General features: G+C 36.9%; 1 long non-coding RNA gene across 2 annotated transcripts in view; it reads right to left on the bottom strand.

Moving 5' to 3' along the window:
- The window catches only part of LOC128110819 (uncharacterized), a 153526-nt gene extending 128731 nt beyond the window's left edge, over nucleotides 1–24795 (bottom strand). For both annotated transcript variants that reach the window (XR_008218339.1, XR_008218340.1), the window contains exon 1: nucleotides 24719–24795. This is a non-coding gene — a long non-coding RNA (uncharacterized LOC128110819). The remainder of the gene's footprint in view (nucleotides 1–24718) is intronic.
- Between the last annotated feature and the right edge of the window lie 218 nt (nucleotides 24796–25013).

Here is a 25013-nt window from a genome sequence, read left to right as displayed (position 1 = left end):
TTTATTATATTTTTATGTATAAGAGTATTAATGCCTCCTTGAGAACCCCAGGAAGCCCAGTTTTATCATGCTATTTTTAATGGTATAAAATGGATTAGTTCATCACCAATAGAATTATAAAAACAACTATCAAAGGATAATTATACATAGAAATTGAAATATTACCAAAAGGAATGCTAAAATGTTTTGAGATCTTCAGATGAGCTCCTACCACCCATGATTATTACTGCCATAAACAAAAGTTTTAATGCAACCAAGAAACTGTATCTCTAGTATTATGTGTTTTATATTAGCTTAATTATACTTATGGCATAATGTAAATCTTTGTTAAATAATTCAAAAGGAAATATCTCTTCCTTTAGAGAACTTTAAAAGTATAATGACTTTGCAGTTCTTTTACAAAACTATTTTTTAACAAAATAAAGCAGTGGGCTCATTTACCTTGATGTGAGAAAGCCTACACACAGGTGGGAAAACCTTGTATAATTTATAAATTTGGAAGATTTGTAGCATCCTGTCAAAGATCAGCAGAAAGAGGATTGGGTGATTCAAATCAGAAACCAAGTAGCAATGACTGAATGCATGGCCCTTAAAGGATATATTTTTATTTATGTATTTACTTACTGTGTGTATGTGTGTGTGTGTGTGTGTGTGTGTGTGTGTGTGTGTTCAGGTTTGTGAGTATGGACAAACATGTCATAATGCATAATGCATATGTTGAGGTAGAGGATAGCCTAGGGTAGTGTTAGTGCTTACTTTCCACCTTGCTTGAGACAGTGTTTCTTTTTTGTTTAGTGCTGTAGATAGTAGGCTAGCTGGCCCATGTGCCCTTGGGGATTCTTTCTCTGTCTTCCTTTTCACTACAATAGTGTTGTGATTACAGATGTGTACTAGCATGCCTGGTTTACAAGGTATTCAAATTCTGGTCATACTTGAATGGCAAGTGATTTGCCCACAGAAAGACCTCCTTCTCCCTTCAGGGACATATTTTCTACCTGTAAAGCTCACTTGGGCCATGAGCAGATAATAAGTATGAAAATTCTTCTGTGGGAAACTCAACATTCTGTTTAATTATAATTCCTACTGTTGTGAATGTTTGTCTTTTCCTGAAGAATATACAATTATGTCTCCATTAATGTTTGAAACTGTTGTTAAGTGCAAAAATACATCTTAATAAATACTAGGAAAATGGAAAAATTACACACAGACTTAATTGCAAACTGGGAAATATGTAATCAAATAGACAATGTTGTCTCAATTTTTGTGCCTTTGAAGAAACTCAAAAGCAATAAATATGCACTGACACTATCCTCAGACAGAAATCACAGAGTGAAACTCCTTGGGTGGCAGATATCTAGTAGAAATGGACATTTCCTTTACGATAGCCTTTAAATTCACTTTAATTCTTTTTTCTCTTGGAACTTTTGAAAACATTGCTCTTAACATTTACCTGTTCCTATACCTTATTATTTATACCTCCCTGAGAAGTACTCATGAGAATTTAATTTTTCATAAATAAGTTTACAATATTTTCTCTCAAAGGCTTTTGAAATAGGCCTTCAAGTTTGCCATCAATTCCTAACCTCAATCAAGGCAGATGGGTGGAAAGTGTTCTTTCCAATGCCAGAGTAAATCTTAGAACTTAATTCTAATAAAGTATACATAAGAGATCTTAAAATTACAAAGATGTGAGAACCAAGTTATTATTAAGTCTCAATGTTATATCTTTAAATTGTTATATTTATACTGAGATAATAAAGTGATAATTTATAAAAAAAAAATACCTAGCTGAGGAGGAGCAGGCATAAAAAAGCTTGTCAGGGCTGGAGATATAGACTAGTACACAACGTAATTGCAGATACAGCATGATGACCTGAGTTTGATTGCTAAAACCTATGTAAAAAAAGATGGTTTATAAGCTGGCATGGACTTCTAATCTCAGTACTGGAGGCAGGAGGATCTCTGAGGTTTACAGTAAGTAAGCTATGGTTTCAATGGGAATCAATTGTCTAAAAAAATAAGGAAGTAATTGAGGAAGACGTGGCCTCCACCTGTGGACTACACACACACACACACACACACACACACACACACACACACACACACACACAGAGAGAGAGAGAGAGAGAGAGAGAGAGAGAGGTTCCAAATTATTTTATTTGTAGTTTAGAAGGATTATATTATTATTTAATTACTTATTTCATTAAAATGTGAGAACTAAATCAGTTAACTAATAAATTATTTACAATGAGCTGTATTGTATATTGGAGCTATTCTTAAATTAACAAGTTGAACTAACTATTTCTTCAATTATAGTTAATGTAGTAGACTATTATAGTATTAACACAGAACAATCATTTAATAATCTGGTTAGTATATTGACAAATTTCTACACAAATCAATCTAACTATCTGTAGTTATACATAAATGGAATTTTCAACCAATAATCCCCATTTTAAAGACTTAATTACTCAGAAAGAAAGTATTGGCTTAATATGCCATCATATTTTCTGTAGTATGTTCTCCTGAGAAAAAGAATAATTTGAATGTAGATTTACATATATATATATATATATATATATATATATATATATATATATATATATATATATATATATACACATATATTTACAAAGATATAAGAAGCTATCTCACATGGTTAACAGACTACCTCAAGTTCTGCAATTTGATTTGGAAAGCTGAAATCTCCATTCCAAGACTATCAGTTGGATGGCCCAAGACCCAGGAGGGTCCATGACATAACAATTCTTGCATGGAGAGTGGCCAGTTTGGTCCCCAGAAATAACTAATGCTTGCTGAGTCAAAAGGAAGGAAAAGAGCTAAGGCCACAGTTTTCAGAAAGTAAAACAAAAGATTTTTCCATAATTATTGAAGGGCCAGCCTTCTGTTCTACTTAGGCTTTTGCTTGATTTTACTATGCTGCCCTGTAACACAGAGTTCAACCAGTCTCGTGCAATCTACCATTTTTAATTCTAATCTCATCTAAAAATACCCATATGGACACAGTCAAAATGCTTCTAAGTAAATATCTGGACTTCATGCCATACCCCTGTTCAGTTAACACACTGAATGAGTCACCATGCCATTGAAGTTCCAATCTTATGAGAGAAACAAGGAACATATCTTCCAAGGTTTATATGACTCCATAACATTAACTCATCCAAGTCTTAGAGAAAACTTTGTTCAAGAATTTCCTGAATTTTCACCATATTTCAGACTCTGCACATGAAAATAATCTGCAGAGCCAGATATGAACCAGGTGTGACACTTACCTCACATTTCATCATAGGGAATGTGGACTCCATCTTATAAAATTCTTGGAATTACAGTTTTTAAAAAGATATGTTGATTAAAATGTCCCCTTAAAAAGTAAAATTTAGAGTAAACAGTGATTTTTTTTTAATCTCCCATTCTTTATCATCAAACTTTTAAATATGGAGTGACTGCAGAGACTAGTATTCACAATTCATGGTATCTCTATTCTCACTCCTAAAGTGATAGCATCAAATATTTGGGTCTATATACAACCATGAGAAATACAGAAAAATTAACTATTAGCATGACAGAGGGAGTGAGTAGCTAGAACAATAGCATGTAACTGTAAGTAAGGGGATTCCAGAAACTGATGTCCTGTGCTCTCAATATCAGACCTTTAAAACTATGATCAAAGGGATATTGAACAAACAATAAACAAGAAAAGGAAGAAATCCTACAACTACAACTGTTGGGGAAACATTTATGTCAACATTTTAATAGACAAACTAGGACACACAATAAGAAACTTAGTCCTACATCCAACACACTCAAACTGCAGAAAAAAAGACAAAGTAGAATCTTGAAAGACCTTGTTGTCTACAGGGGTGAATATTAATATGAAGTTACTGAATTATCTTCAGAAATAAGGGGAGTTAGATTATAATATAGCAGTAGTACTGAATGAAACAAAAATTGAAGCTTTGAACCCAACATTATATATACAAATTATTCACTAAGACATTAGGGCAAAATAATGGTGTTTTACAGAAAGTAGGTGTGATTTACATACAGAAGATAAAGAGCACTCAAAAAATAAATAAATAAATAAGATTGGATGATTTAATGTGCAAAGAGGTATGTGTGCATGTGTACATACAGTTTTTCTATGAATCCTCCTACTTCATTTTAAACAATTAAAGTTGATTTTAATGGAAACTTCATAACCAATATATATGTATAAGTATACATGCACTTTTTTCTCTTAAGCAATTTAAAAAATATAAGACATACAAACACAGGAAATGCTGTAGTCTGAGGGTATGAATAGAAGGGACTAGCAGACAGGAATAAGGAAAAGGTGAAAGTAAGGATGAGAAATTGGTAAATACATGACATACTTCTATGGAAATGTCTATAAAATTTATCACTTTGTATAATACTCAACAAGTGAAAAATCAAAAGCATATATATATATATATATATATAATTTTAAATAAAAATGATAATCCCTAAATTGTCTGGTATATGTGTTATATATAACATTATATATGTAATATTATATATTACAATGTTAGATGGTGGATATATTAGTAGATAGATAAACAGATGACGCAATATATATCTAATATACAAATAGAACTAAGGAAGGTACCAGGGACTAAACTGAAATTAATTGCCTTGAAGCTACTGGGGTTTAACTGGAGCTGTGCATGAGACCCTCTGTACATTATGTGCAAGGCATTGTAACAGTAAGAGAAAAATAGCAGGAATATATGAGACACCTGCTCATAGTGTGTGTTTGCCTTTAAGGTATCTCTTGCTTGATCATTTATATTATCATTTTAATCTCTAGCTCCCTTCCCCTCCAGGTTTGGTTGCTGGTAAAACAAAGGGGAGACTAGTTAAAATCATTTATATTCTGGAAATTCCCTGACAAGGCCCACTGCAATTCATATATTTCTTTTGAAAGGGACAACAAATATTGGCTGTAGCATGTCTGTTCTTAAAACCTCTATCCATCTGTAATGATGAATGTTTTTTTGCTTACATCAAATCCCTCTGTCATAGACACTGTCTTCATCATGGCTTCTACTCAATTAAAAGACACAGTGACAAGGAGTTGTAATAATGACTATGTACTTCACAGCAATTTTTATTATAATCCAAACCTAATTTAGAGGTAAAAGCCCTGAAAATTAGATAATATGTGTGTGTGTGTGTCATGGGGAGTATGTGCATGTGTGAGAAGGTGCCTATGGAAGCCAACAGATAGATTTAGATATGCTGGAGTTGATAGCTATGCACCTTTTGACATGGTTGTTGAGAATCCAACTCTGGTCCACTGCAAGAGCAGCAAATGCTCTTAACAACTGAGCCATCTCTTCAGCTGTAGCTAAAGTTTTCCTGCCTGGCCCACAGTGTGGGCAAATCTCTCTCACCTGCCAGTCCCACAGCCTCTCAGACTCGACCAAGTAAACACAGAGATTTATATTGGTTACAAACTGTACGGCCCTGGCAGGCTTCTTGCTAACTGTTCTTACAGCTTAAATTAATCCATTTCTATAAATCTATACCCTGCCACATGGCTCGTGGCTTACTGGCATCTTCACATGCTGTTTCTCATCATGGCGGCTGGCAGTGTCTCTCTGACTCAGCCTTCCACTTCCCAGCTTTATTCTCCTCCTTGTCCCGCCTACACTTCCTGCCTAGCCAATGGCCAATCAGTGTTTTATTTATTGACTAATCAGCAACACATTTGCCATTCAGAACATCCCACAGCACTCCCCCCCCCCCTTTTTTTTTCAAAAAGGAAGGTTTTAACCTTAACAAAGTAAAATTACATATAATTTGGGAATTTGGGACTAGCTTCTCTTACTACTTCCTGCTGGAGGGGGGCGCTGTATCTTATGGGGACACAAAGAAAATTTTAGGATTATGGAATAGTCCGTGAGGCTGTATTGTCTGCACCAGTTCCCTTCAAACCATTCTGGATATTGGATCATCTGGGCCATGGTGTCATCGGAGACCTTTCAGGGGGTCTTGGCTGGTCAAACCTGATGTATCTTAATCTGGAACAAATTCATAGCCTCTGGCTTTCTGTAGAAACAAAAGCAGAGTCTCCTTTCCAAAGCAACATATCTTTATATCCAAATTTTGAAGTCAAAGTATCTTTAAAATATACATATTGGTTTAACTCAACATCTTTTATGATCAAATGTTTTCCTGCAGTTAAAAATCCAAAGACGGCCGGGCGGTGGTGGCGCACGCCTTTAATCCCAGCACTCGGGAGGCAGAGGCCGGCGGATCTCTGTGAGTTCGAGGCCAGCCTGGGCTACCAAGTGAGTTCCAGGAAAGGCGCAAAGCTACACAGAGAAACCCTGTCTCGAAAAACCAAAAAAAAAAAAAAAAAAAAAAAAAAAAAAATCCAAAGACAACACAATCCAGATTCTCTGTGTAATATTCATCTTCACGTGGCTTATTTTTTATATTAATTTTACTGTCTCTTTAAAGATTTTATTTTTAAAAACTATGTATTTGTTTATATAACTGTATATATCACATTTTTTGTCTCTTTCAAGCCTATGTATATTTTACACACATTGTAAACTATTACATCTGAATCTGTCTTATTGCGAATGTATTGCTTTAAACTGCAGCAGCTGTGGCTGCTAGCTCAGCCCACCTCAGCTTCCCAACATGGCGGTGTTATGTTTACCACCAGCTCTGGGAGCTATCGTGGGTCTATGCTTTTATCCAAGCAGCGTGTAGCCCAGAAACCTTTTTTGTTTTGTGCTAGCAAAGGCTAAATCCACCACGCAGCTTAATGTGCCACTTGCAGAGGCCTCATTCCCGCCATACTGCAGGTCGAGCATGCATGCCAGGAACCCGCCATAGTAGCTCAAACACACAGGCTGCCGCTAGCTTGAAAGAGACAACTAGGAGCTGTTTTTAGCTCTGTTTTAGAATCTTTTTACTCAGGTTTTAGTTGGAAACTCTTGCCAACACGATGGGCGCCATTTGTAGCTAAAGTTTTCCTGCCTGGCCCACAGTCTGGGCAAATCTCTCTCACCTGCCAGTCCCATTCAGCCCCACTTAGCACTGTTAAAAAATATTTGTTTTCTTCTTCTATACCATTCACCACGAAGAAAATAATCCATTTGTGTTGCTTTTGCCATATTACCTATTATGAATGTAGGAGTGATAAGAATCCATGAAGGATGAATCTACTTGCAATACCATCCTTCAGATTCTGTGCCCTTTGTTGAGTCAAGCTGGCTCTCTAATCTCTGCTGGTCGCTCATCACACAGGATTCATATTAAGTTGTAGGTATTTTGGGGGTACTCATACTTGTTAGGGGAGAAGGTATCACCTTGTCACTAAGCGACACTTTAAAATATGTCACCTTTTTTTTTTTTTGAAAATCCTTACTCTTAAGATTTTCTGAAACATAATTAAGCAAAGTACTATAAAATATAATATTTCCCCCAATTCATACTCCAACACCAAAAATAATATTTTGAAAATCTTGTTCAAACATACCACATATACAATGCACATACATACACAGAATCAAGGAATTGTGACCACTCTCAGCAACCAAAAGTGTCTGATAGTATGTGATACAGATTTCCAAAGGTAAGGCAAATATGGGACATACACACACAATGCTGGTACACAACAAATTGAAGGCAATGAATGGAGGCAAACAGGAGAACCACAGTAGATGCAAAGCTTCCATATCAAAAATAAATCTTCATTCAGCACTGCTAAGCTCCTGGCTTCATGTCTACTCAGTTTTGCTTTTATTGGTTGTTTTACTTTATTTGTCCCAAGGGTAAAGAAATGCATCTATCTCATAGTTAAAATACGAAACTTGGCCTATTAAAAAATAAGGCTTTGACCCAATTAGTTGCAACTTAGGGTCGTTAAACTATCATAACACCTCGTCAGTGATTTTGTCAGTTGGACATTCTTATACTTTTAATGAGAAATATTTGTTGTTAATAATTTTGCCTGAGTTTTTAAATCAAGTAGTCATTTTATATCAACAAAGATATTTGTATTATGGGCAAAATGTACCTGGAAAAACATACACAAACCAATTATTGATATGTATAAAAGATATCTATGTACACAACTTTGAATAAATATGTCACCTTTTACCATAGGACAATCACTCCTACTTCAATTTCATATTTCCCTGACTGAGGTTACATTTTAAACTATTTTCTGTCACCTTTTTTCTATAAGTAGGAAATTCAGTATCATTCTCAAAAGAGATTTTGATTGAGAAACAGCATGAGACAAATGGATGCTTAAGGGTAGAGAGCAGCAGCAGAACAGAGCAGACATCGGAAAGAGCTTTGAAATAATCCAACTCTACATTTTACCAACTGTAGACTCTGCTGGGATGTGCATATCACATAAGACTGTCATCTGTTACATAACTGAGTCATTTATAAAATTTCTCTAACCATCAATATCTATATTTTTGCATTTCCTTCCCAGTCTAAGGCAAAGTATAGAAAAAAAAATGTTCTCATGAAACAGTACAAAGTCATTGATGTAGTTGCTACATACCAGACACTAAATGTAAAACAAGAGCTATACACTATGGAATATATATGCATAATGTGTATAATATGTGATTGTCTGCATATATTATGTATAATGATCTGTGACATGGATTTATAGCTTTCTCCGCTCCTCTGCTCTCTCCCACACATTGCTAATTATTAAAATTATGCTTCAGGGGTAAAAAGTGTAGATATGAATGTGATGCTTTTTTTCTTGATAGCATGAGAGTAAGGCAATTATCATTTTGAATAATGTTATTTGATTACAGGGTGACTTCCTTGTGAGAATGATAGAACTCAATGACAGACAGCCTCCAAACAATGTATCATTTGCAAAACCAATGTTACAAGTCAAGAAAATGGAGTGTATTTCAAATTAAAAGGCAAAAATTCTAAAGCAGATAAAACAAACTGATTTGGTATTTAATAGTCTCCTAATACCTTTCTCATAAAAAATTTTACAACACAATAATTTACATTTCCCAGTACTTTTTTGTGGAATTTTTTCAAAACCTATTGCATTAATATGAATTCAGCTATGATACATTCCCTCCAAAAGGGATTTATTCTTCATATCCCTGCTTGACAGGCAAGCACATTAAGTTTCTCATTGAAGGGCATGCAGTAACCCATAAGTCAGTTAGGAAATTGATCCTAGAAATCCTCATTTCCGATCCCTTGTTCCGGTACCTTAGCAAAACTGTTTTCCAAATAGAGAAACATATTTCTCTGCAGCTAAACAGCAAATTAACGGCATGCTGTCTCATGTAATCTTATAAATATGGTTTAAAAGCCACCAGTACCCCTGAGAGATTCGCTGTCTGGTTCCCATGGTACAAAAAGAAATGAGCCAAGTATGGAAGAGAAACTGACTTTTCTGCTACAGGTCTTCTTCTTCCGCACTGGCTAGGGTTCCTAAAATCAAATTTCTAGAATAAATTTGGGAAGATGAAGTTAACATCTTCTGAATCCCTTGTGAAGATGGCCAGATTTAATAAGGAGAGAACAATGAAGCAATGTTCCTCAATAAACATGATAAACAAAACATGTTTTATTAAATGTTAACTGTTGAGTTTACCTCCTATAGAAGCTGACCTACAGTATGTCCCCAGTACCCCTTGCTTCCATGGCCTTGTGATATTCTATCCTACGTTGAATCAAGACCGACTCATAAAAGACATCACAACTGTCACTTCAGTGTCCCTTGGGTCTCTTACACTGTGGAAAGCCAGCTGCCATGCTGTGAGAAATCTCAGGCAGCTTGGTGGAGTTGCACTATAAAGAAGTAAGAGCTCTTGTCAACTACCAACACTGACTTCATCTTAAACATACACATTGGAGTCTCAAGCATCCCTTCAGGAAACTGCAGTCCCATGTGGATCCTCAGAAAATAAATTCCCACTTAGTTACCTCCTCACCAGAAAGCCCACATCAGAACATTCAAGGATGGCTGCTTTTAAAACCCTAATACACAGAGACAATGCACGATAATACAATTATTATCTACTTAATTATTAAGTATGGGATGATTATTATACAGCCAGAGATGAATATATAATCAAACGACTGACCAATCTATAGAGCATGAATATGCAGATTAGATGTTTCAAGTAAGACATAGTAGCACATATCTGTAATTCAAGCATTTGGAGGATGAGGTAGGTGGATCTCAGGTTGGAGACTTCCATGGATTGCAAAATGTTTGTGAGGTTGTAGGGATGGCTCAGTGGGTAAAAGTGCTAGCCATGTAAGCCTGATGACCTGAGTTTGTTTCCCAGAGTCCATGTAAGATCAAGACACAGGAGCACATGGGGCTGGACTGCAATCTCATCATCTGCCTACAGGGAAAGGAAAAATCTTCAGAAGCTGGGAGCAGACTAGCCTGGCTTACACAGCATCAGTGTCACCCTGCCTCAAATAAGATGCAAAAGCAAGAACCAATGCACAAAGGTTGTCCGCTGACCTCCACATGTGTGCTGCAAGCATGTTCATGTCTGCCCTCATACATACACACACATTCACATATCACAGAGACATATACATACAAATAAAATAAAATAACAAAATATTCAAGGTAAATCTATATGCATAGATGTGAACCAGATGAGAAGGACTCATCTCCTTCTAGGACACTGGGATAGAACTAACCATTGTTAAGCAGTGTTAAATATTGCTAAGTATTGCAACATGCTATCGCAATTGTTAATCCTGTGTTGAGATTGCATTAAGCCCTTTTCTGTTAACAACCTTTTGTTGCTTCTCTGAATGATTTAAATGTCACCGGTGTTAAGAGCAAACCCAGTGCTATGTCTAGCCCCTATCTCAGCTCCCAAGTATTCTGCTTTTCAGCTTTCCAGCATGCCAAGTTTTTCATGTCCTTAGCTCCAGGAGACACTTTCCTTCAGCCCCAACATCTCTGTCCCAAACATTAGCTTTCATCTTCTCTTTTCCATGATTAGCTTCCGATTTCAGCTTCAATACTTCTTCCTTTAAATATATGTGCATTCTGGAAAAAGTCTTCTAAACTGTTGCACCTTTCAGGCATGAGCACCACTCATATATACATCTCTACATGATGATCAACCTGCTCCTTTTATTTGCTTCTCTCAATCACTAATTCAATTCATAAGACTAGGTCAGCAGTCATTTTCACTGAGTTATGCCCTTTGGCCAGCACTGTGCCCTCATATATTAGCTCAGTGGTTCTCAATCTGTGGGTCAAAACTCCCTTGGGGGGGGGGGGTCAAACAATCCTTTCATAAGGGTCACCAAAGACTATCAAAAATACTGATATTTATATTACAACTTATAACATTAGCAAAATTATGGTTGTGAAGCAGAAACAAAACAATTTTATGGTTGGGGGTTCACCACAGCATGAGGAACTGTGTTAAAGGGTCATAGTGTCAGGAAGGTTGAGAACCACTGTATTAGGTGTTCAATGGATAATTGCTGGATAAATAATTTGAAAATCAAAACTGAATAATAATCACAGCCATTGAAAATCTTGTAACATCGTTTTATGCTATCTCCCTGGAAGCAGTGACATTTAAGTGAGTCTTGCTAGCTACTTTAGGAATCTAAAGTTGGGCTGGTGAAATATCTCAATAACTAAACCTGACAACTTGAGTTGAAGAAAAGAATTGACTCTCTCAAGTTGATCTCTATCTAACCTCTGCATGTGTTTTATGGCATGTACGTGGACACACACACACACACACACACACACACACACACACACACACTCACACACTCACACACACACACAAATGTAAAAAGACATGAATCTGAAATCTAATAATCTAATATTGGTACATATTATTCCAAGAGTCTCACTATACAAATTAGGTGGGAGGGAGAAGTAAGACTGTTCTCTCAGATATCCATCCTTAGTTTTTGAAGCCAAGAAACCACCCTCCTCAGAGGAAATCACTAGAAAGTAAGTTAATACTGGTGGTACAGCTTGTCTTTTAAAGTACCATTATAGCTAAAAAGCAGAATAGGAATTGATTAAAGAATGAAATTGATGAATAATGCTCCACTCATACTGAGTAGCATCTGGAGGAATCATGGGGAAAGTTTGACATCATGTACAGTACTTTGTTCCCACTCTCCTTGCTGTGTTTGGGCCTTACCTGCTGCCTTCCTAATATTTTGAGCATTGGTGAATAGATGACATTACTGAGTACTGCTGAGGACCTATTGAACAGCCTTCTCTAAGCAGAGCACATAAGGATGGGACTTGAATATTAAGTAGTAACCAAATAAAGAAGTATGCATTATACCTCATTGAACTCTAAGATGCCTTAGGGAGACCTGGAATCACTGCAGCTTTTTATTTAAGTCAAGGTGGCTTGCGTGGAGGCACTCCCTTAGAGGTATGTGTTAGAGGCTTCCAGGCCTGCTACTTGGAGGTGGTGGAACCTTTAGTAGATGATACTAAATGGAGTGAAGTTAGGAGAATGGGAGCATGCTGTATTAGGATCTCTGTAGTGGGTAGCCATTCCAGCTTTGATCTCGAAGTTCCAACCCCCATTGAGGCTTCAGTAACTGTCAGGCCTACAAGGTGTGGCCAAGGGAGGGCCCTGAAGACCCGAGATCCAGATGGGCCAACTCTCTCTGTTCCTGGACCCTGGACAGTGGAGGTTGACTGAGCAGAGCTCCAAAGAACACCATTGAACTGCGATACACCTTCCCCAGACCCTGCGACCTACCTATCCCTTCATTTGTAAGTTATGCCACTAATAAACTTTCCTTTTAACTACGTGGAGTGGCCTTAATAATTTCACCAATATATCTCAGACCATTCTTCCTCCTCTTTTTGTTCCCAGGCTGCCAACAAATGTTCCCTGTCATCATGTCTACATTTCCACAGGCCCAAAAAAGCTGTGGGCTTAAAAGTCTGCAACCATGAGCAAAATCATCCTTTCTTCCATTTAAGTTGATCAACTCCACTATTTTCTCTTTGTGATGGAGTGTTAACTAACATAACACAGTTGTTTGTAATTTTTTTTTCATATTTCTTTCGATATAAAAGTGGTTTTAGTGCACGCCTTTAATCCCAGCACTCAGGAGGCAGAGGCAAGCGGATCTCTATGAGTTCGAGTCCAGCCTGGGATAAAGAGTGAGTTCCAGGAAAGGCACAAAGCTACACAGAGAAACCCTGTCTCAAAACAAACAAACAAACAAAAAAGTGGTTTGGGCCAGGTGGTGGTGGCACACGCCTTTAATCTCAGTACTCCAGAGGTAGAGCCAGGTGGATCTCTGTGAGTTTGAGGCCAGCCTAGTCTACAGAGCGAGATCCAGGACAGGCACCAAAACTACACAGAGAAACCCTCTCTCAAAAAACCAAAACCAAAACAAAACAAAAAGTGGTTTTGGCCTAATACCAGAAAAATTAGTTCTTATCCACACACTCAAAATGGCAAGCTCATACAAAGCAAACAGATTAACTGACCAAGAGGTACTAAATGTAATAGCTTGTGATGGATTAAGTGATAATTGGCCCCATAGGCTCATAAATTTGAATGCATGGTCAGCAGTTGTTAGAACAGTTTGGGAAGGATTGGAAGTAGGATTGGCAAGTATTGCCTTGATGGAGGTGTACCACTAGGGATGAGTTTTGAAGTTTCAAAGAGCACACATCATTCTCATTTAGCCCTCTCTGCCTATTGCTTGTGGATCAGATGTAAGCTCTCAGCTACTGCTCCAGTACCATGCCTGCCTGACTGCTTCCATACATTTGCTACAATGGTCACAGAAGCACTCTCCAGCAGTTGAAATAGTGCAGTGTTGGGTGACTATTGAAAACATATTCATCATCACTATCCCACAGAATTAGTAAGACTTCTACAAGAAAGTCTAAATCAACTACTGTATAACTTGATGGACCATTTTCTTACACACATGTGATCATACTGAGTTTATAAGGAATCTTATTTTCAAGATATTTCCAGGGTAACTGATAAGACCATTGTAAGTACAAATGATTCTGGATTTTTCCCTGAAGTAATATGTGAAATTGCTGTCTCATTGCCTCATCTCCTGAAACCTAGCCAGATCATTTAAATGACTTAGACCAGTGGTTCTCAACCTTCCTAATGCTATGGCTTCCAACCATGAAATAACTCCATTGTTACTTCATAACTGAAATTGTTTGCTGCTATTATGAAACATAATGTAAATCCAATGGTCTTAAGTGACCCTTAGGTTCATTTACCTTCCAAAGTGGGTGCAACGGACAGGTTGAGAACCACTGTCTTAGACAAAATGATGTAGAGAATTTTCCATTAAGTAACACCTGAGATAAGGTCACAAAAGACAACAGAGTAACACCTGGTTCCTGATGGCTCTTCGCAGACACCCTATGCTTACCCTTTCATTTTTCTTTTCTTTTAGCTAACTTCAATGGAATTAATATCAAATAATGACATTTTGATTTTACTTTGTTATAAACTTAGAATTTTCATATTGTGTTTGGTGTGAGGTGTAGTAGTTTGCACAAGTACGTATTCATAGGCATATTGTTGTTGATGCTTATTCATTTGTTCTTTTCTTTTGTTTTGTTTTATTGTGATAAAGTCTATAATTGGTTTGAAGCTTGCCAAGTAGACAATGCTGGTTGCTCAGTGAGCCCCACAGATCATCCTTCCCACATATGCCATGTTCTGAGTTATAATTTTAAGTGTGTGTCATCATGCCTGAAATCTTTCATAGACAAGTCCCCAGGAATAAGACACAGGTTCTCATTACAAAGGAAGCACTTTACTGACATAGTCATCTCCTCAGCCTCCCTAGCTAGATTTGAGATCATTCTATTAGTACACTGCTATTGCTTTAAAAAAAATAAATAAAGGTTAGATAGCTCAAAGGGTTAGCAACTTCACTGTCCATATTTTCATCCCTAGATATTTCTAGTGAAATAAATGTGGTGCTGCCCATGCCTGTGATATTACCAGTTCCCTTTGGATGTCATTGTCATCATTCTAAGCACACTCAAGAGAATTCTTCCTTTGGTTTGTCCTCAGATAAGCCTTTCTAAGAATTCTCTGATCCCTTTGCCTTTATTAATTCATCTTATAGCCAGGGAGTGCTTTATCCAGTTCTCAGCCTACAACCCATATGAAGATATCAAAGTCCTTCTATAACGTATTTCTCGGAATATTCTACAGTGGTCTCTATGCTCTAGGTTTGTAGAAAATACTGTCTCTATGTGATTACATCATGCCAAACCAGACAATGGCTTTGGCCAACTTTGTTATAAACCTACATTATTATATAACATTTGTTAACTGACATTGTAATGATAGTATTTTACAATACCAAGTTGTAATTTATTAAAAATTTACCCAGTACAAAGTTCTTTACTGTCCTTTGAATTTAATAGAGTTCAAGTTTTATTGATATGGCAGATTATATTTTCTAAAGGTGTCAACAATAGAAAATAGCATTTTCCATGTACACTTCTTAGAATCCAATGACAACATTATTTCCTATCAAACAGGCTATTTGATTCTCTCTTTTAACTTGTGTGTATCCTTATATGTTTTGCAACCAAATGATTCTCATAGAATTGGCAATGACTTGCCTTAAACTGGATCATAAAGATCACGGCATTCCTACCTGGTTCACTTTCTTACACTCAGGTCATGCATTTCTAGAGTCCAGAGATTAAGTTGATGAAGACACAATGGTAAGACATTTCAAGAAGAGATAACACTGAAAATGGGGAGGAAAATAAGAAAACTCTTAATACCCCAGCTCTTGAGCCTACCCAGGACACAAGCAGATAATCAAACCAGAAAGCTTCAAGATAACGCAGTCAGACAAACAAAGGGTACTTACCACACAGTTGTACCACCTCACAAGCCCCATGGTGAACTATTTAGTTTTTATATTCATAAAGTAATTTAACATCATAGTTTCAACATTATAATAGTATAACATTTTTAATTTATTTTGAAATTAATTTATTCTTGTTCTTAATGTTTCTCAGTTTCCCCAATATTTCCTTCCTACCTGTCTTCCTTCTTTCTTCTTCCTCTTTCTTTTTTCTTTCGTTTGATTACTGCGATTGAATTCATGGCCTCACCAACAGAAGTTAATTACTATACTAAGTCCATAGTCTTTTCCCTACCTCTTGACTTTAAGTTGTTTTTGCATTGTTTTTAAAACAACAGTAGTTCTTCCCAATGTATTTAATGTCTTCCTGAACTGAACTGTCAGCTCAGTGATTGAAGGATTTTGATGTTTTGTTCACCTCAGCATTTCCAGCAGATATTAACAGCTATTGTGCCCTTGGCTTATAGGTCATTGGAGAATTAGGTATGTATTTAGATGCTATTGGAAATATCAAGAAATGCAAACATACATATCATGGATGATATGGACAAAAAATCCTGAAGCTTATTGAACAGTGGGATTAATGTGGTTTATGTCTTCATTTTACATAAATGTCCACAATCTTAAATCCATGTATTAGATACAGGACATTCATTTATCTTTATATTTTCACCCTTGGGTCATCTTTAAGTTCCATTAATTTTTCTTCCTATTATAAGTCTGAAATATTATTCAATAGTTTTAATGAACATTATACTCTTTTCATTAAATAGGGGTTCTCAATTCTAGCTGTTCAATGTTGTGGGAGTCTTCTTTTTCCTATTTCAATTCTTCTTCCCCATTAATTCAACATTTTATTAGCCCTTAAATATTTTTTTTGCCTGACCTTGCTAGGGTTTTCAAAAGCTATTGAATTAATAGCATCCAGATTTAATGTGCTGTTTGCTCCTTTTAGATCATTAATGAAGATGTACAACAAGAGCAGTTTTCTAGCCTTTTGTCATATTTCTTGATTTGCTGTCCTCAGCCAGCCATCATGGCTGTTAATAGAGTTCCTATCAAATCCAATTTGGAAAGATGCCCTTTAAAAATACCTAATTTCAAGTTTGTTACTCCCAGTGCACATTTTCTGTGAGCATCAATGTTAAGGTAAAAATCTCAGAATGTTTTCCTGTGAAATAAGATAGAAACTCAGAAAGATATAGAATAGAATAAAGCATCGCTGCACCTGCTCCTAATAGCATTATTTTCTATGAAATAAAGAAATTTGATCTGACTGGAGTCAGGCAATTCTCTCCTTGACACATGGCATCTTAAAGGAAAAAAAAAAGAAGAAAGAGAGAGATAAAGAAATAAACTAGCCAAGGAGAGCTGATGTGGATAAAATCAATTTGGGGAAGACTGAGATGGTTTAGATGTAACCCTGTGTATGTGTTCTCTTCTGTTCTGTGCCTCAGGTCCACAGGAAAAGTGTAGTATACAGGCTCTCTACAGTTGGGAGTCTAGTTTATCATTGTGTAATGTTTGCTCTGATTGGCCCCCAGAACACATCATAGATTCTCTTTGCTTTTGTTTAAATTCCCTGCTATGATGCAGTGATACAATTTGGGCATGGGGATTCTCTCTCTGGAAGAAATTTTAGATTATATAAACAACACAATATAATCTGGAAAAAGAATACCATTTGGTAAAATGTTAGTGTCACTGTCAGACAATTGCATCCAATGCCTCGCCTTGCTGAACATTAGTGAAATAGTGACTGATAGTCACCTCTCTGATCTGAGGTTCTAAATGATGCTAAAACTCCTTGTGTAAATTTGTCATGAATTCCAATTGATAGATCTCCCATTGGCATAATCTCATACACCAAGGGGTTAATAATACTTTATTATTCCCATCAGTTTATAATTTTCAAATATTTCAAATGTCCAGTTTTAGTAATAATGGAACATTTTGTCCAAGTAAGTAAGGTCAATAAGCTCATGAGTCACGTGCTTCACTGACCCTTAATGAAATACCTGTGGTCTAATTTCCTATTCCTCTGTCACCATGATTTAGGCTGGTAGCTGATCAAATAAAACACATGTCAAGAATCAGAAATGGCCAAGAGAGAAAAAAATAGAACTGTTAGAGTGAATTATTCAGATAATATCTTATGCTCTTAGCTATCTCAGACACTCCCTCTTGGGCCTCATCTTCCCATAGCATATCCATTGGTTTACAGTTCTATGAATCATCACCGAAGGAAAGTGTATGCTCTGATCAACCCTAACTGAACAGCAAGGGAAAATATTTTCCTGTACCATTCACGATCATGTGGCCCTGTAGTTGGAAGTTTTCCTGTGTCCTGCCTGGTCCCACAGCTCCTCAGAACCAAATAAACACACAGAGGCTTATATTATTCTTTTTTTTTTATTTTAATTTATTTTGCAATACAATTCAGTTCTACATATCAGCCATGGATTCCCTTGTTCTCCCCACTCCCGTCCCCCTCACCTTCCCCCCAACCCCCCCCATTCCCATCTCCTCCAGGGCAAAGCCTTCCCCACAGACTGAGGTCAACCTGGTAGACTCAGTCCAGGTAGGTCCAGTCCCCTCCTCCCAGGCCGAGCCAAACAATCCTGCATAGGCCCCAGGTTTCAGACAGCCAACTCATGCAATGAGCACAAGATCTGGTCCCACTGCCTGGATGCCTCCCAAACAGATCAAGCCAATCAACTGTCTCACCCATTCGGAGGGCCTGATCCAGTGGGGACCACTCAGCCATTGGTTCATAGTTCATGTGTTTCCATTCATTTGGCTATTTGTCCCTGTGCTTTATCCAACCTTGGTCTCAACAATTCTCGCTCATATAAACCCTCCTCATTCTCGCTAATTGGACTCCCAGAGATCCACCCAGGGCCTAGTCATGGATCTCTACATCCAGATCCCTCAGTAGTTGGATGAGGTTTCTAGCACAACAATTAGGGTGTTTGGCCATCCCATCACCAGAGTAGGTCAGTTCGGGCTGTCTCTCGACCATTGCCGGCAGTCTGTTGTGTGGGTAAACTATGACCATGGCAGGCTTCTTGCTAGCTAGCTCTTACATCTTACATTAACCCATTTCTATACATCTATACCTTTCCACATGGCTTGTGGCTTACCAGTACTTTACATCTTGCTTCTCCTGGTGGCGGCTAGCAGTATCTGCTTCACTCTCCTTTCTCCTCCCCTATCTCTTGGATTTTCCTGCCTAGCTCCATCCTGCCCTGCCATAAGCCAATGCAGATTTATATATCAACCAATCAGAGCAAGACATATTCACAGCATACAGAAAGACATCACACAGCATGACCCCATTCCCAGAACTGAAGTTCTGACAGAGTCCTCCTCCAGAATTCCTTGTATGGGTTGCTCAGGTACATCCTTCTCCTGTCACTTGGATGTTCCACTCAAAGGCCCACACAGATAGCCTAATGTGTAGTTCTTTCCCAGGTAGGTGAACCACCAATATCCAGATCTGGCTCTTTCTATGTCTGGCCATTCCTTTCATTCAGTTCTTCCTTACAATTTCATTTCTTTACAAATAGCTACAAAGTTTCCCAAGATGAAGATTCATTTCTTTCTATACACTGGATTTCTTCCCAGCCATCACACAGTAAACCCAGCCTTTCAGCAGCAGAGATTACTAATACCTCTGGCTTTCCTAAATTTCCTAAAGCCTATAGTAGCCCATCTCTTAGTCCAGGTTCCATTTGCTCATGAACAGAAGTTCATCTGATGCATTCACTTATTTATACGTAACAACTGAGCACTGCAACTAGCCACTATGTGTACCAAATGTGTATGTTAGTGTCTTAATCTCCAGCTCCTCAGAAAGTGAATTGTTTGGAGCTTTTTTTTTCTGTAAAGATAAATAAGTTAAAACAAGATCATTAGATTTGGATGCATTTCTGTATGATTGGTGTCCTTGTAAGGAGAATGAATTGGTGAAGAGATGTGCAGAGAGAAGGTCATTGAAGATATGAAGAAAAGAGACCAGAAGTAAAACAAAGAGAATCTTCTGGAGACATCAGCTAGTTAACCTCTTGATCTCAGAATTCTAAGACCAAATATGGTTGACTTTGTTGTTTAAGTCATTTAGCCTCTATAACTTTGTCATGTCAGCCCTTGGAAATTAAAATACAAACAAACAAACAAACCAAACATATATAACAGTCCATTTGAAAATCACTGAGAAACTAAGTAACAATGTAGATATGATCCCTTTCTTCAATGAGACTAAAGATCCCCAGGCAGTAAAAAAAAAAAAAAAAAAAAAAAAAAAAATGAAAATTACTAGGTGTGGCCTAACACATCTTTGTATGCTCTGTTACAGTCTCATCACATATTCTAAGACACATTATGCACAACTGGACACTAAAAATAGCAGAAATTCTAAAGGACTCATTCTTGCATGCATTTTTTAAAGACTAAAGATCCTTGTAGTGAAAGCACTCACAAAAACAACAACAACAACAAAAAAGCAAACAAGTTTCACAGCTATATTAGTTAGTTTTCTGTTGCTATGACAGACTACCCTGACAGAAACAACTTAGAGGATGATGAAAGAGTCTCAGAGTGAATACAATCCATCATGGCAAGGAAGGCATGTCTGCAGAAGAATGAGCCCAGCTGATGGCTAGGAAGTAGATTGATCACATTTCATTGGCACACAGGAAGCAGAGGGAGAAAAAACAGGAAGTCAGTCCAGGCTATAAAACCTCAAATCCCATCCTTAGTGATATACTTCCTCTGGCAGGGATCTACAGCCTATAGGTTCCACAACTATCCCAAATAATGCCACCAACTAGTTGTTCAAATAGCAAGCCTAGAGCTGGCATTTCTCATTCAAACTTCATAGTAGTTAAATCAACACCAGCATGTTGTAGGCAACATCATTGCTAGTCTATACTTTGTAAATTCTGATTTCTGCTTTGAGAGGAAAGCCATGAAGTTCAGTCTGCTAGTGACCAGCTTATTAATGCTTGGAAACTGGATCCAAAACAAAGATCTCAACATCTTTTATGTTAGTGTTACTCACCCAAACTTCCTTACCTGCTACTCCAGACCTATCCAGTATAGGAAATACAGCAGTGGTTTCTAAAATCACCAAGGCAGCCACTAAATGCACATTTCTGCCAGTTTTAATATTTGTTTCTTAAACCATTTTACAATTTGCCAGGCTTCCCTTTAACCTGATCACTTCAAAACATTAATGCTCTGAGGAAAAATCAATATAAACCAGTCTTCCAATCTCCAAATTAAACTGACATCATTCTGTTTTCAAACCATTTAGAAGGTGATTAGCATCAACAATTCCTTAAAGAGAAGTCTGTTGTTTATCTACCTACAGAGGGATGGTGAGAGGGTGTGCAACCTTTAACAGAGGGCTCAGGTTACACAGTATGAAGAGATTCAAATATAAATTGAAATGTTAATAGCTGCAAGACACACTAATCTGTGTGAAAAAGTATTCAATTTAATTATATACCCCATGCCACTGCAGAACCTGTATTATCCTATGAATATTTTACAGTTTCTTTTAATATCTGCAAGTAGCAAATGATATTTCACTGTATGTATTTATTTAGTGGACAACTATTTAAATAAGTAATTTCTTATATACTCTCCAATTTTGGCATAACAATTTTACTATAATTCAAGCCTCATAAAATTGAGAGACTTGAATCTCTCCAGCCCTGAGAAGATCAACTTGAGTATACCATTCCTAAATTAAGTATATCATGCTGTCCTAATTCATTTAACCATATAAACTCCACCAACGACCAATGACTTTGGAGGGGCTATTTATATTCACTTTCAAATATCATAAACTATAGTTTTTTGGTCAAAATATGTCTTTGACATATTTTTGAGAAATAAATGATTGACATGACAGATGAACATATAGATCACAATGTGAAGGAAAGATAATTGACTAACTCTATGCTTTCTGTGTTGAAATCAGGTGATGCAAAAATGAACCAGACAATGATCACTGCCTCCAGGATCCCTCTTTCCTAAGTAAACTAAGGCAGGGAAGCAATCAAGGAAACATACATAACATAATATAGGAGGTGTATAATGGAATCATATGTAGGGCCACCTACTGCCAATAGTTCCCTTCCCACATAGGAAATGATGCAGATCTTGTACAGGTACTCATTGTTTGAAGGATGAATTATTTACATATATGAAAGCCAATAGACATGACAACAAATTTCAGGTCTCCATTTTTATATGCATGGGAAGTATATCTACAGATGACAGTTAACCTAATTTATAATAAAAAGGTATTGAAGAGGCCAGCACCAATTGGATCAAGAAGTGATTGACTTCTTGAACAGCCCAGTCTCTAGTCCCTAGTCCCCAAGGCACACCCATGCCAAACACCCTTCTCAGCCCCACTAGCAGGCCAGCAGGCAAGGCTTCTGTAGGCAGGCTGATCCACCACCACCCCTCATTAGACTCTGTAATCTACTAGTCCCACTCCACATGCCTCATGCCAAACCCACCCCTTGTCCTTGACCTCAGTTCCTTGAGACACAGACACTGTCTGCACCAATTGTACTAAGAGCAATTCCCTGAGATATAGACACCATCACCACTAATTGGACAAAGAACAGCCCCTGGAGGAAAAGGCACAGCCTGCACTGATTGGAGGAAGAGATGGGTATATGCCAGTGCAAAAGTACATTCAACAACATAAAGACCAATATGGCACCATCAGAACTTAGTGGTTCTACAACAGCAAGATCTGAATACCCCAATTAGAAGGAGTAGAAGAAGAAGACTTTAAAAATAACTTTACGACTATGGTAGAATCATTTAAAAAGAAAATAAAAAATTCCCTTAAAGAAACCCAGGAAAAAACAAATTAAAAAATTGGAGGAAATTAATAAATCCCTTAAAGAAAACCAAGGAAAAGCAATCAAACAGGTGAAGGAAATAGTTCAAGACTTGAAAATTGAATAGAGGCAATAAAGAAAACACAAACAGAGGAAATTCTTAAAATGGAAAATCTGGGTAAACAAACAGGAACTACAGATGCAAGCATAACCATCAGAATACAAGAGATAGAAGAGAGGATCTCTGGCATTGAAGACATGATAGAGGAAATAGATTCATCTGTCAAAGGAAACAGAGTCAACAAAGTCATAACACAAATCATCTATGAAATCTGGGACACCATGAAAATACCAAACCTAAGAATAATAGGGATAGAATAAGAAGAATACCAGCTCAAAGGCACAGAAAATATATTTAACAAAATCATAGAAGAAAACATACCAACCTTAAAAAAATGCCTATGAAGATGCAAGAAGCTTACAGAACTCCAAATAGATTGAACCCCAAAAAAGTCACCTTGCCACATAATAATTAATCCACAAAAAAATACAGAATAAAGAAAGAATATTAAGAACTGCAAAGGAAAAAGGCTAAGTAACATATAAAGGCAGACCCATCAGAACAACATCCAATTTCCCAATGGAGACTCTGAAAGTCAGAAGGTCCTGGATAGACATTATGCAGACACTAAGAGACTATGGATGCCAGCCCAGACTACTATACCCAACAAAACTTGCAATCACCATAGATGGAGTACCCAAGATATTCTATGACAAAACCAGATTTAAACAATACCTATCCACAAATCCAGCCCTACAGAAAGCACTAGATGATAGATGCATCCACACAAACACAATCTCACACAAGTAAATCCCAAAGAAGGGAAATATGCACACACACTCCCACCAAAAAAATAACAAGAATTAACAATCACAGTCAATAATATCCCTTAATATCACTGGACTTGGACTCAATTAGCCTATAAAAAGACACAGGCCAATGGAATGAATAAGAAAACAGCATCTGTCCTGCTGCACAGAAGAAACACATCTCAACTTCAAAGACAGACACTACCTCAGAGTAAAAGGTTGACAAAAGACTTAACAATCAAATGGACTTAAGAAGCAAATTGGTGTAGCTATCCTAATATCTAACAAGCTAGACTTTAAACTAAAATTATTCAAAAGAGATAGAAAAGGATATTTCATATTCATCACAGGGAAAAAATTCATCAAGATGATGTCTCAATTCTGAACAATTATGCCGCAAATACAAGGGCACCCACATATGTAAAAATAAATAAATAAGTAAATTACTAAAGCTTAAATCACAATCAAACCCCACATACTAATAATGGAAGACTTCAAAACCCCACTCTCACCAACTGACAGGTATGCCAGGCAGAATCTTAACAGAGAAATAAGGGAATTAACAGTTGCTATGACTCAAATGAGCTTAACAGGCATCTATAGAACATTCCACCCAAAGACAAAAAGAAAAAAAGAATATAACCTCTTCTCAGCACCTCATAGAGCTTTCTTTAGAACTGACCACATACTCAGTAAAAAAGCAAATCTCAACAGATACAAAAAAATGGAATAATCCACTGTATCTTATCAGATTATGATAGCTTAAAGTTAGAATTCAACAACAACATGAATTATAGAAAGTCTATAAAATCATAGAAACTAAATAATGCTCAACTGAATCAGCACTGAATCAAGAAAGAAATAAAGAAAAATAGAAATTAAAGACTTCCTATAATTCAATGAAAATCAATGTACAATACACCCAAACTTATGGGACACTATGAAAGCAGTGCTAAGAGGAAATTTTATAGCACTAAATGCCTACATAAAGAAGTTGGAGAAATCTTAAATTAGCGGTTTAACAGCACACCTGAAAGCTCTAGAACAAAAAGAAGCAAACTCACCCAGGAGGAATACATGCCAGGAAATAATCAAATTGAGGGCTGAAATCAATAAAAGAGAAACAAAGAGAACAATACAAAGAATCAGTGAAACAAAGAGTTGATTCTTTGAGGAAATCAACAAGATAGGCATTGTCTATGCAAACTAAACAAAAGACAGGCAGAGAATATCCAAATTAACAAAATCAGAAATGAAAAGGGAGACATAACAATTGACACTGAGGAAATCCAGAAAATTATCAGGTCATATTTCAAACACCTGTACTTCACAAAACTGGAAAATCTAAAAGAAATGGAC

The sequence above is a fragment of the Peromyscus californicus genome, unplaced genomic scaffold (assembly GCF_007827085.1).
Source record: "Peromyscus californicus insignis strain IS unplaced genomic scaffold, ASM782708v3 Scaffold_15__1_contigs__length_86483966, whole genome shotgun sequence".
NCBI classification, from domain to species: Eukaryota; Metazoa; Chordata; class Mammalia; order Rodentia; family Cricetidae; genus Peromyscus; species Peromyscus californicus.
The sequence above is the reverse complement of the archived record's forward strand: the minus strand, read 5'-3'. Positions and strand labels throughout refer to the sequence as shown.